This window comes from Zootermopsis nevadensis, unplaced genomic scaffold (assembly GCF_977971745.1).
Source record: "Zootermopsis nevadensis isolate Lab colony 2312 unplaced genomic scaffold, Znev_1.0 Znev_ptg000018l, whole genome shotgun sequence".
NCBI lineage: Eukaryota > Metazoa > Arthropoda > Insecta > Blattodea > Termopsidae > Zootermopsis > Zootermopsis nevadensis.
Genome location: NW_028259150.1, coordinates 421,329 through 435,345, shown reverse-complemented (window position 1 = coordinate 435,345; position 14,017 = coordinate 421,329). Strand labels below are relative to the sequence as shown.

The window sequence follows — 14,017 nt, the reverse complement described above, 5'->3', positions numbered from 1 at the left end:
ATAATCGAAATGATAGGTTTATTATTAGAAACCGCTTTATCGATGTTGACACTGGTGCCCTAGTAGAGTTTATCTTTCGTATTCTGCAGCAAGACTTGTAGATAATATTTGTAGTGCGGTAAGTAGCCGTCTATTAATTTGTCTTCCTTATCCACTTGTTATAAAATCTCTTTTAATATTCTATAATTCCTCGACAAACATTCGGTTATTCATAGTAGGATGGCTAGTATACATCATGAACTTTTCTGGTATTTAATGCATAATGTAGTGATCAGGAGGTGTTATGTTTCTTTGTTAGAAACATTTCTTACTTGCTGTCACTTAAACTTGAACTGCACAGATATATCTCGGAAAAATGTTATGTAGTTATTAATAATAATTCAATTCTGTTTTTTTTATTTTATCGTGCTAACTCTGCAGTTAGTCACAAAAATTATACAGTCTACACTAACTAGATGGCTTACGGAACTCGAAGGTTTATAATCGATTTAACCAAAGTCCTCTACTGGACCCTGTCCTGGGCCAACAAAATCCAGTTTCCTTCGACTCCTATCTCCAATAGATCCCGCCTGACATTATCCTCCCATCTATGTCTAGGTCTCCCCAGCGGTCTCTTCCCTTCAAGTTTCCCAACCAGTACCCGGTGCACATCTCTTGTCCCATCCATGCGCGCTAGATGCCCAGCCCATCTCATTCTTCTCGACTTAATCACCCTGACAATCCTGGGGGAGTAGTACAGATTTTTAAGCTCATCATTATGCAGTTTTCTCCATACCCCATCGTCTTCCCTCTTAGCCCCAAATATCCTCCTCAACACCTTATTCTCAAACACCTGCAATCTGTGTTCCTCCCTCTGAGTGAGCGACCATGTTTCGCACCCATAGAAAACAACAGGCAAAATTATTGTTTTGTATACTTTAATTTTCAGGTTCTTAGAAATCAGACGGGAAGACAAAATATTTTGAACTGAGAAGTAGCAAGCATTTCCAGAATTTAATCTCCTCCTAACTTCCTCATGAGTGTCATTTTCATTTGTTTTTGTTGTTCCCAGATATTTGAACTTTGTAACCCTTTCAAAGGACTTATTAGCTACCCTAAGATAATTTTGCCCGCCTGTCTTCTGATGACGAGATACTAACATGTACTTAGTGTTTTCTGGATTTACTTCTAGCCCCACCTGTCTACTAGCCTCTAGTAAAACGTGTTTTTGACCGAAGGGTCATAAATGTTTTAAAAAATATTGCGAGATGATATGTTTAACTAAGTTATTTTAGATCAAACTAAACATTCAATTGTCAAGTTACTTGAGCAGCGGTTGATTACCTCTGCGCAGGTCAGAACTACTTACACCTTGACACAGTATCCGGGTTTCACTTTACACATGAAAAAACTTAAACAACCAACAGCGATCGTATTAGTGAGAATTTTTACGTTTTACAGTGAAACTTTAAAGTAGATTTACGAGTGTAACTATGACGATGTAGCATTATTGAGAAAGGAAAGCCTCCAGCAATTCAGGTCATATACAAATTGCAGTGGCTAATATCAACACCTCAAAACAAAGATACAGATGTGTACTCCTGTAGAGTACACGTTCAAAATGATTTGTCTGTTATTTTTTATATCTCACTATCCTTGAAAAATACCGACTGTAAACAAATCTATTGTTGTAAAGATAAACACACGACATATATCATAATTTACGTACTCAGATATAATATTTATTTTTACTTCGTTAAATATTTACCACACTGAAGAATGTTTCAAATAAAATAAATACATCTTAATTACACTTGTGTTTCGTGTGTTGCAATTATTTTATACTATGAGCAGATTTTGAGAAAATAAATGTAGTTTTATCTGACCTCGGTGTTAGGTGGTGGTCATATATTGGAGTGACACAAAATTAAATTAAATTCGTCAAATTCCAGTATGTAACCTAAAATAAAATTTGATTTAAACACATTGAGTAGTATCAGACATTAAACATGCTGACAGATAGATAAACGATTATGACTTCGACATTTTTCATTCATTTTGTGCGCTTCGAGAAACGGTAGATAAAAAACTTGAGAAAGTCTAAAAAAGCTGACACCAATCCTTGTTTTATATTATTTATACCAACTAATGAAATATTTGAAAACAGAAAGTAATGCTAACGATTATTACCAAATGCTTTTAAATTCATTAATAGGTTTTCACATACTTTCTGCAGAAAAATTTAAAGGTTTCCAACAAATATTTTATGAACCTGTTACGTCGATGCACAATTATAATTAAAACAAAAGAAAAAGAAAGCAAGAATGTGACTAGCAGCTCTGCGAACATCATCGCATCACAGCATCTGTGGTGGACCACCAACGTCATAAAACAAAAACGAGAGAAAAATCATGCAAAAAAAGAAGAAGAAAATTAAAAGGATAAACCGGATGTAAAGTCGGCATTTGTGTAGTTTTGTTTTGATACGCTTCCCGACCTTGTACTTAAATTGGAACGAAGGTGTGTTGTGATATCAACAGTCCCACTCCGTCAATTGGCATTCTGTTCACGCCAAAGTAACTTTAGTCAATTTCGGTTAGACAGGTCAAGGTATATCCAGGTTGGCAAAACAACAGCCACCTTGAACAGTACAAGAACAATGTTGCCTTTGAGAAGAAAACGTTACATGAGCATGGCGTGTTAAGATCTTTAAAGAGTTTATACGCTGCTAGTCAACAAGAACCTCCTCCTTCATAGCTTCTTTTTATTTCGGTTTGTTTGGGATGAAATTACGCAGACGAAATATTCTTGAAGAAGTCTCTTTGAACGTCACCTGCAAGGCTGAGTCGAAGACTGGATTATGACATTAAAACTGATTTTACATAAAGAATTGATAGTGAAAACGGATGGAACTGTCTTGGTTCATGATAACGCCATGTGGCAGATTCTTGTTTCAGCAGTGTTAATCCCAGGGCTATGGAGTCGAAAGCAATTTTAGGTGGAGTCGGTAAAAATGTACCGACTCCGACCTCGATATAAAATCTTAAGAACAATTTCTATACCCTGTGAGCCGCCGGCGGCCTCACACTTAGAGAGATTCAGTGACGCGTTGAGCCACATGGTGTGGGAATAATGCTTTGTAACTTTGGCTCCGGTACCTTAAGATTACAAACAGACTACAAATCAACCGATTGTCATTAGACGTATATTTAAATATAGGTTAAAGTCTTAAATGTAGGCTGATGATTCACGTGGTGGTGATGAAATCTCTTATGGTGCCATTTACCATTTTAATAGGTTTACCCTTATTAATACATATTGAGCTTTTGTGAAGGAGTCGGAGATTTTAGTAACGACTACACAGTCCTGGTTAATCCTTCTGGATCTAATATCATAACTAACTACATACTGTAGAGTCCTTCGTGAGAAACCTAGAGCCAATAAACTCAACAATAAAACCTAAAATCCTATTCTATAACAAATGCCTCGCCTCCTTAAAATATTAAAGTGCTTTATCGTGTTAACACTATCTCGCCATTGGGAGACATCATAAGGTAGCTGGGTACAGACTAAACCCTATATCTTCAAAATTCATACAGATTTATCCACCTACGGCAAAATCTCATATACTGGCTCTTCTCTTCTAATTTTTCACTAGAATTTTGTACATTCTGCTTCTCATTTCCTCACGCGCGCGAAATATCCCAACCATTGACCTAAACTTTGTTTCATCAACCCAGTATTATTTTGTGAGTAACAAATGCTTATAGTTTGCCCTCTGTATTTCACCCCATCTTCCAATTATCTCCTCTCTGTCGGGTGCAAATGTAATCAAACAGGTGAGATTTCAGGTTCTTAAGGCGGCGAATATAAATATGGCTTTTTTCTGGGTTGTTGCGCTGTGTAGTCTGGTCGATGTTAACCAATGTTTCAGAGGTCATACTGCCTCCGTCATCAGGGCGATTCTTATTATGAAGATTTTTGTCTTCTGGGTTGTTGCGCTGTGTAGTCTGGTCGATGTTAACCAACGTTTCAGAGGTCATACTGCCTCCGTCATCTGGGCGATGAGTATGAAGATTTCTGTCTTTTGGGTTGTTGCGCTTTGTAGTCTGGTCGATGTTAACCAACGTTTCAGAGGTCATACTGCCTCCGTCATCAGGGCGATGAGTATGAAGATTTCTGTCTTTTGGGTTGTTGCGCTTTGTAGTCTGGTCGATGTTAACCAACGTTTCAGAGGTCATACTGCCTCCGTCATCAGGGCGATGAAGATTTCTGTCTTCTGGGTTGTTGCGCTGTGTAGTCTGATCGATGTTTACCAACGTTTCAGAGGTCATACTGCCTCCGTCATCAGGGCGATGAGTATGAAGATTTCTGTCTTTTGGGTTGTTGCGCTTTGTAGTCTGGTCGATGTTAACCAACGTTTCAGAGGTCATACTGCCTCCGTCATCAGGGCGATGAAGATTTCTGTCTTCTGGGTTGTTGCGCTGTGTAGTCTGATCGATGTTTACCAACGTTTCAGAGGTCATACTGCCTCCGTCATCAGGGCGATGAGTATGAAGATTTCTGTCTTCTGGGTTGTTGCGCTGTGTAGTCTGGTCGATGTTAACCAACGTTTCAGAGGTCATACTGCCTCCGTCATCAGGGCGATGAGTATGAAGATTTCTGTCTTCTGGGTTGTTGCGCTGTGTAGTCTGATCGATGTTTACCAACGTTTCAGAGGTCATACTGCCTCCGTCATCAGGGCGATGAGTATGAAGATTTCTGTCTTCTGGGTTGTTGCGCTGTGTAGTCTGGTAGATGTTTACCAACGTTTCAGAGGTCAAACTGCCTCCATCATCAGGGCGATGAGTATGAAGATTTCCGTCTTCTGGGTTGTTGCGCTGTGTAGTGTGGCCGATGTTAACCAACGTTTCAGAGGTCGTACTGCCTCCGTCATCAGGGCGATGAGTATAAAGATTTCTGTCTTCTGGATTGTTGCGCTGTGTAGTCTGGTCGATGTTAACCAACGTTTCAGAGGTCGTACTGCCTCCGTCATCAGGGAGATGAATCGCCCTGATGACGGAGGGAGTATAACAAGTGGAAGCAAATTATTTGATGTTTGCGGTGTTTCCAGTAACTGAAGTTACTTAGTTACTTTTGTTTACTACAACTGTATGTATTTGATAAAGACCTTCAAATTTGTTAATGTTAGATTCGTGGGATTATGCATGCCGTGATGACTGAACTGAGAGGAAATGGCCTACGTAATGCATCGACTGTCACCACAATGCACTATTGTTAAAATCACTGCCAGTAGCCCAGTGGGTCAGTGGTCCTCATGCCATTGAGTTAAATTCATTTCCGAAAGACAGCACACCCATTCGTTGTGATCAATAACTCATTGTAAAACTGCATGCGTGTGCATACACCGAAGATTACACCCATGAAATCCAAATTAGGTGGCATCATCCGCATAAAAAGTAGCAATCATAGTATATTAAATTGTTACGTGCCATGACGCTTTGAATAGAAATTATAGTCCGATGTGTTTCAATTATTTAAGAACTCTGCCGGAACTACAAATATCTAAACCACTGAAGATATATAATGTGACAGCTGCGCAGACTTCGAGGACTTTTGCAAAGAATGCTAGTAATTTAGCTATTACGCTACGTTATACACAAGACATTCTAATTTGCCGGGTGAGTAGAACAGAAGATCTGTAACGATGTAATGCAAACACTAAATAACTTAGTTCACTTTCTGGCAGTAAAACGTCGAAGGTTCTACACCGCTAACACCGGAGTCCGCCACTGGAAACGATCCTGTCAGCTGGACGCACCTCCTATACTCAAAACCTGGTTTCCTCAGATCCATAATAAGTCTCTGTCCTACCCCTCCTTCTCAAAATCATGTGCTTTTGCTGTTTATATAGAAGAGGGATTAGAGAACGTTAACAGCACTGCAAAGCTATCAGGTACTTCTGTGTGACTGTAAACTCGTGTAGGCATGATGCAAGAATACTGAGAAGAGGAATCACGTCCAAACTCCAAAGGCTGGGCCCCTAAATTACGTCAGCCGAGACCTTGCAGTGTGTATCCGTGTGCATGATTAAACAGTGGGCATCACACACCAATGACGCACAATACCAACTTAGGACATGTGGACCTACGGAGTACTTCATCCGCACGTTCTCACACATAGTTCGTTCAATTAAAACTACAGGCGCCATTAAACACAATTAATAATTAATATCAATACTAATAGTGGCCCGTAGTTTGTGGATGTACTCAAGATGTCACTATAAATCGCTGCATGAATAACAAGGTTCAGACAGTTGTTCCTCGTTTGCGCAATTTTGTCTGTACATTCTAAATCCAGGACTGAAAAAAAAATAAGGTTCTTGTTTTGTCATTGAAACATTGCACATAAGTTTTTATTCAGAAGCAACAGATTCTCAGCCAGCCTGCCGCCGACAAGTGCTTTTAAATTGCAATTTCACATTGTCGGCAATACGATACACCGACACACGGACCATCCATGTCACCTTGCGCTGTCCTTCAGTTCGCTTCTGACAATAATTTCAGGCGTTCTAAATGTGCATGAAACGAAGGACACCGTAGCCATACTGCGTGCACTTGTCTGCACACATCTTCATCATCCGTTACGAACTCTAAGCTCTGAATTCTTCATTAGATTTGGATGAGATTTTGTTTTGTACGGCCGTGGGACTTCGCCTATCACATTAAACGAAAGAGCATAGATTAAAGGCGTGTGACAACACGGTGCTGAGAAGAATATCTGGACCTATGAAGGAGAAAATCAAAAGGAACTGGAGGAAAGTGAAGGTGAAAAGAGGAGTTGATAATTTTACTCTTAACCAGTTATTATTAAATCAAGAAGGACAAATGGGTGGAGCATGTAGCATACATGGATCAGATAAGAAATTCGTACAAAATTGTAGTTTGAAAATCTGGTACTATATTTTAAGCTAAAATTGTAGGCATATTGTACTTGAATTTTAAGTACAGTCCTAACTGATAAACTATTTCAGACGAATGTTACAATCATAAATAGTATAAGTATATTAATCCATATGATAGGCTATAAGTTATAATGTGGCAAGGTATCTCAGTCAATAAACTGCCTGACTGGATAACCAGAATTCGATTCTCGGTAGAGGTATTATTTTCCTCGTAGCTATCAGTCCAATCGGTCTCTCAGGCCCTCCGAGGCCCGAGGAGCTCTTCATCCCGGTGTAAAGTGGCGGAATGTGAAACCGGAAATCGGCCTTCATCTAATGCCGAGGTAAAAATGTATGAAGCTTTACATCCACTCCCTCTATAAGTCTTCACAGCGTCGAATGTTTCACAAAATCTATTTTTAAAGGTCTTGTATCCAAACAGCCAAAGAGTTGAAGCCAAAGGATCACTCTCGAAGATACAAAAGGGCATTAAGGTTTGAAACAAGGGCAAATGACGTGCAGAATCATTGTTATTGCTAATGTTGTTAAACTGTCTTTTTAAAACCCTTGCCTTTAACGGGTTATTTGCCCACCCCCAGATGATATACGAGCAAATATGAAGCAGCAGTGGAATTATATTGGCAGGGGAAACCGAAGGACCTCTCCCAGTGCCACTTTGGAAACCGCAAATCCCGCACGTACTGACTTGAGCGCGAACCCGGCCTCTGCCGTGGAAAGCCGGTGACTAACCACCTGAGCTACGGCGCGGTCGTGGAATACCATAAAATGACTGCAGTTCAGCAGCCGACAGCAAGGGCAGCAGGTTGGGACTGCAGCGACGTGCATGCTCGCCTCTTTATTTGTTCAACATGCAAATTAAGGCAGCTTAGTGGCAACTGAAAGTCATCCAAAACTTATTTATACACGATTTATTTGGCAAGGTCACTAGACAGACTTTGGATGTAACAGTCACTTCACTAGAGAATGGTGAATCACAGCCATTCGATATGTTATGTTATATTAAGCGCTCTGTCTTATGGTAAAAAGAAACTGTATTTTCTTTGTCATTTTAATTATTATTCATGGTAGGGGTTTGAAATATTTAGAGTGTCCTAGAAAATAATTTAATAATATGTACAAGTATGGGTGGAAGTAACTTTCGTAATCGGCAGCAGTTATTTTAGAACATTAAGTAGTGCACCCTGTTTAGCTCTCAATCTTGTGGTGAATTTCATTCAACTTTTCCTATAAAACTGAAACATGCTAATTCAATACTCCTTCTCAAATAAATAGCAATCATAAAATCCATGGAAGCAACTGAAATATGTACTCTGCTCCATGGCGTTAGATAATAGTGGGGTGACGCAACATGTATTTAAGTTGACAGACTGCAAACATTAATCAAGAATGCAGTCACTTCTGTTAAAATGTTAAAGAAAAACGTGAAAATGAGGAGAAAATATCACAAACTATTCTTGCTGACGGATAAACATAACTTATCACCGACAAATAAATGTAACAAAATGGTGTAATGAATATGCAGGTTTAGATGTAACCAAAACTTGGACAAAGTCTTGGTCTCAATGACATTCAAGATCCTCTGAAGCGCAGGGTATCGGGACGTCGCATAAGATGGAATGTGGAGACAGTACCTTTACCGACAATATAAAAATAAGCAAACAAACAAACTGTTAACACTATAAATGATACTAATGCCAAACGAGTTTCGACTTCAAGAGGTCATCATCAGTGGCAAAAGGGAGATTCCCCTTTTGCCACTGATGATGAGTTCTTGAAGTCGAAACTCGTTTGGCATTAGTATCATTTATAGTGTTAACAGTTTGTTTGTTTGCTTATTTTTATATTCCAATACACTACACGGTATGCAAAGTTTTAAGTTTACCGACAATATTAATAAGAAGAAATGTGTAGAATGTGTTGGGTATTCAGTTTGTCATCGGGACTTGATTTCACTAAAATGACTAACCGACTGAAGAACGTCGCTTGGTAATCCTCTCACATCATTTATCAAGCTTTTGAAAACGCGATAAAATAATAACGATAATAACACGTTACTTGCTAATAAGATATTTAATTATCCGGTCAGAACGTATCGAAAGACAACATCACGGATGTTATCACTGTGCAATGTTATCCTCTATTTGTTTATTTTATTACAGATAAATATCTCTTTAAACGAAATATTCTCATTTCGTTTAATAAATTTTATGAACAATAATTATTAACAAGAACTTAAGAATCCATGTGCTTTCAAATTAAAGGAAATTATAAAGTAATAATTATAACATTTAGTGATATTTCTGGATAATTTCAGCTAATACGCGAATGTTATTAAATGTAGCTTAAAATTAGCTCTGTTTCCGCCTTTATAATTAAAACCGAGCATGATATTTTCACACGAAATCAGCTGGCAGGTTTGCAATATACTGCTATACCAAATCCAGTCTGATTACTCAGTTCAAATTAGAGACCGAATCTGGATTCGGCGGGGATGCATGTCGTTAATTTGGAACGTAAAAAAGATCACAAATTTCTCAGATCACGTGACAAGATGAATCTCTACATTGCATTTCGATGGTTTCGCTCCTTTCTCATATTTATACACAACTATAATATTGGCACATATTAAAGATGGCAAGGATCCATACCTACTAGGCCTATGAAATTTGGAAAAAAAAAACATAATGCAAGTCTATCTAATTTTTAAACACCAAGAAATCTATGTTATTTACTATTTCACCAACTCCGTATAGAAAAGTCCTACTTTAGAAACCAATAGTTTCTAAGCCGGTCACGAAATTAACCGGATTTACAAAAGTCCGCCGCTGGGACACAAAATCATGTTATCTTTCTTCAATGAAATATTTTAATTGTTCTTTCATCTACGCCTAGCTTCCTCTCACATTTCCTTCACAAACCAATTAAGTTATTAGCAAAGATGAAAAGTTGTTCAAGTCTATAGCATTAAGCAAGCTTTCCACCTGGAAGCACAAACATCAATTGGTTAATGATGTTTAGGGAAATAATCCCTAGTTACTTTGAGAGTCTTACGACATATAAATGCAGTTACCGAGTGTTAAAGTAAAAGGTACACATAGTTATCTCTGTACTTTAAAGACTTAACTAACAAAATACACAACAATTTACAGTATTTATCTGCAAAGATACAGGCACTTAACTTAGGAAAAGAGTGTGATAACTGAGGCGTCAAGAATAACTGCAACATCAATTTTACATGCACTGAAAGCAATTTTACGTCACTGGATTAGTTGCATTGTTCTACTGATCGGCTATTATTATAACGACAAGAGAAGAAATCGTAAAATGACATTGCAATAACATGAGCTATAATTCTACAAGGTTACGTGAAGGCCAGGATGCAGAAATCATAGCCTTGGAAAGTCGTGCTTGGAGTGTCAAGTTAGGTGTAGGCCTGCCATTACAGCTGCCCAATACATGATGTGAGCAGTGTTTAAAAATGTGATCTGTTGATCGAACAAGCTGCAAAACACGCGAAACATTCGTTTTTGGACCTAAACTGCATATCCTAAATATTGAAAGGATAAACAAATAGATATATTACCTCATTGTATTAAGGTTAGTACGTCCAAGAATTACGCGTAAAATTAAACATTCTTTTATTTCTCTGTAAATATTCGCAACAATATTTCACCCACTTTCGATTTTGTGGTTTGTAACTTCAGTCCTGAGGTAAGATATGACTTCAAAATTCATCACGGTCGCCATGTTAGTATTCACCAAGTCATAAAATAAATACTCCGTAAAACATGCATGTTAATCTAACACATACAATTTATATTAGGCCAACTAGTTCTAGTAAATCACTGTTACAGTCACTGTTTTGGCTTTAGGTAGTACAGAAAGTACCATTTAAAAAGCAACCAAACGAAATCACACACTTCGGTACAAAAATGTAATCAGAAGCGGGCCCACCCACATGCAACAGACTCTCCGGACCTCCCCTGTGGCATCTTGTTTGCTAGGCCGCTGCTCGCGCCAGTTTTGTGCGAATGTCGATCAGAACGCGTGCCCATTCTCGAACAATACTTCAAATCGAAATCGATTGCTGCTGTCCGAGAAGAACATAGATGGCGTATCCTGACAAGAAATGAATAAAACAACGATAGATCGACTGTAACAAGATTTAGGAGCACAGGAAGAACTTATCTGTGACAAATGCTCATCGAGCGACGAAACAAATTAAATTGTGCTCATATCGATTTAAAGCAGTGCATCAGCTCCTACAACGGAATACGACTACAAGAATTCAATATTGCCACAGGTTTCGTAGTTCTGTGTCTTAAGGGGTTCGTGTCTAGTACCAAAAGTTGATTTTTAAATTGAACATTCTGTATATCTACGTTCGCGTATTCGCCATATTTCTAATTAATTTGTAATAAAAGAAACATCCGAAAAGCGAAGTTAATCTTCCTCAAACAAGTATCAGTGGCGGACTCTTGTAAACACCTTAAAAAACCTTTATGTTCCATAAAAGGAGAAGAATTTCTTGATTACCTGAGTCACTATTAGGTTGGCCATATGAAATTCAGCAGCACAGATTTACGATCAGAATCTTACAGTCTCCATTTACAGACTCCTGCACATACTGCCTCCGTCATCGCCCTGATGACGGAGGCAGTATGACCTCTGAAACGTTGGTTAACATCGACCAGACTACACAGCGCAATAACCCAGAAGACAGAAATCTTCATATTCACCGCTGTGAGAACCTCAAGTCTTACATGATACAAATTTATCAGCATGCTACTCCTGCCCCCCCCCCCCTCCAACAGACACACGTCAATTTGTACTAAGAATTAATCGGACGGTCAGCTGACTAGACTTCTCAGTTTGCAGACTGAAACTAAAACTAAGTACAGTAGTTTACAGTCAATCGAGACAGTCTGACTTTATGCATCCACGAGTTTTAATTTACGCAGGCATAAACACGGAAAAGAAAATCGGTGGTTTCAACACCTAGAGGTCCGCTTGTGCTTAGAGCAGAGATAAAAGGCATCAGAAACCAGTTTGATATCTTCCATATCAACATCACAGTGTTTCTATCTGAGAGTTTTATATTAATATTTCATGTATTACTTCGTGTGCGTTTAATGAAAGAACAGGTCACGTAGTTAAGCTTCGGAGAGGGTTAGCTTTTGCAGCTCCCCTAAACTTGAATTTCCAATAAGACTTTCGTCTCGTCAATCAAAAAGTGTTCTAGACTCTTCGTTTAATATGAACAGGTATCTTTACGTAACAAGATAACTGATTCTATAAAAAAAAATTTTCTACCTTGTTTACAAAACATTAACGTAACTTATTTCGGTTGATGTGGAATTCACAAGGTAAGCTTGTATAAACAACGAAGACCACCACTGACACTGCTTGATTTTGTAAAATTCACCTTATATTATCATTCTGTATACGCAAAAGTCTCTTGGGCGGTTTGTCTCAGGGAAGATCACCAACTAGATTTTGTAGAAATTTATCCTCTCCCAACTATTATCTTCTTCATTAATTCAATATTTCTCACAGAACACAATACATTTCTTCGCTTTTAAAATGATTAATTCACAGAATTAAGTAATTACAAGGAGATCTCACTCAATTTTCCCTTGACACCTCATGGTCGTGTATGGTTTTTTCTTCCTTAAATCGCTGCTAATTCGACGTTTCTCATATGCCACTGCAAATCAATATATACGATAAACTCAAAAGAACTATACTTTCAAAATAATACAGGCAAAAAAGTGTCGTACTTAGAACTTCACACCTACACTAGTCGATAGAAAACCTCTCAAAATTTTGTTCACACGTCACGGTTTGTACTCCGCGAGTCACATGGCAGATGTCGAGACGATGATCGAACGGGACGAAAATTTTGTCTTTTATGTAGCCGCAAAAGAAGAAGTCGCACTGAGTTAAGTCTGGCGATCTCGGTGGCCATCTACACCACACGACGTCACCGTCTCCTGCATGACCGAACAATATCCATCTCCGTAGAAGGTACGCGTTCATGAGGTTCCAAACAGCCACGTGGAACTGAGGCGGTGCCCCATCTTTATGGAAGAAAAGTCGTTAGAATGCTCTTTCAATTGGGGCAGAAACCATGAGTTAAGCATGTCTTCTGTTTCTGTATAATTTTGAAAGTGTAAAGTTATTTTGTGCTCATTCTGTATAATTTGGTAAGTAAAGTAAAGTTTGTCCCGCTATACGCCATGTAGGCGCTTGGGGTGAGTGGAGGTATAGCTCCTCTCTTCCTTGACCTCGGCACTAGATGGGGGTGAGTGGTCAGCATCACGCCCCGGCCGGCTTTACCCCCGGGAAAGGTCCCCGGTACCCTTTGGATAGGAGGCTGGGTGGGCCCCAGAGCCGGTCCGGACGCAGAGGATAGAGGAAAAATCCTCTGCCCCCGTCGGGGATCGAACCCCGGTCGTCCAGCCCGTAGCTAGTCACTATACTGACTGAGCTATCCCGGCTCAATTATGAAGTGAAATACTAACGTGACCATTGCATGAAGTCTGAGGAACACGGCGATAGAAAATCTAACGCCTGTACCAGCCTCAAATCCTATTTCAGTGTGTCGGTGTTCCTCTTATTCTGCTTTATAAAATTCATAATTACGTTTTATTTCAATGATATTGCCATCTCATTAACGTTATCCAAAACTCTTCATTATTCTAGTCTTACTATCCACTTACGCTATTGCTTAATCATGTAGGCAAATGTCCAACGAAGGGCAGGCGTATTAAAGTTATCAGTTTGTCTCATTTATTACATTCTTATCTCTATCGTCCAATGTCTCTGTCCGGCTGCCATAGTTTACTACTTATCTAACAAGCAGTTTATGTAATTTCAAGGTTATCCTGGCATTATTTTACCAGAGTGCTTGCAAAGTACTTGAGATTATTTACGAAATAACTCTTCCTCTTTTAATAAAGCTGGTATGCGATTATTTTTTTGCATGTGCCTACAGGTCCGTCCAAAATGGTAAAAAGAGTAGCAAAAGCAGGCGACCTCGAGTGAATGCCAAAGCCATGACAGCTGTTGCAA

At 38.9% G+C, this 14,017-nt stretch overlaps 1 protein-coding gene across 3 annotated transcripts in view; it reads right to left on the bottom strand.

Moving 5' to 3' along the window:
• Positions 1-14,017, bottom strand: part of phtm (cytochrome P450 enzyme phantom) — a 46,841-nt gene that overhangs the window by 7,399 nt on the left and 25,425 nt on the right. The gene's annotated exons all lie outside the window — the stretch shown is intronic.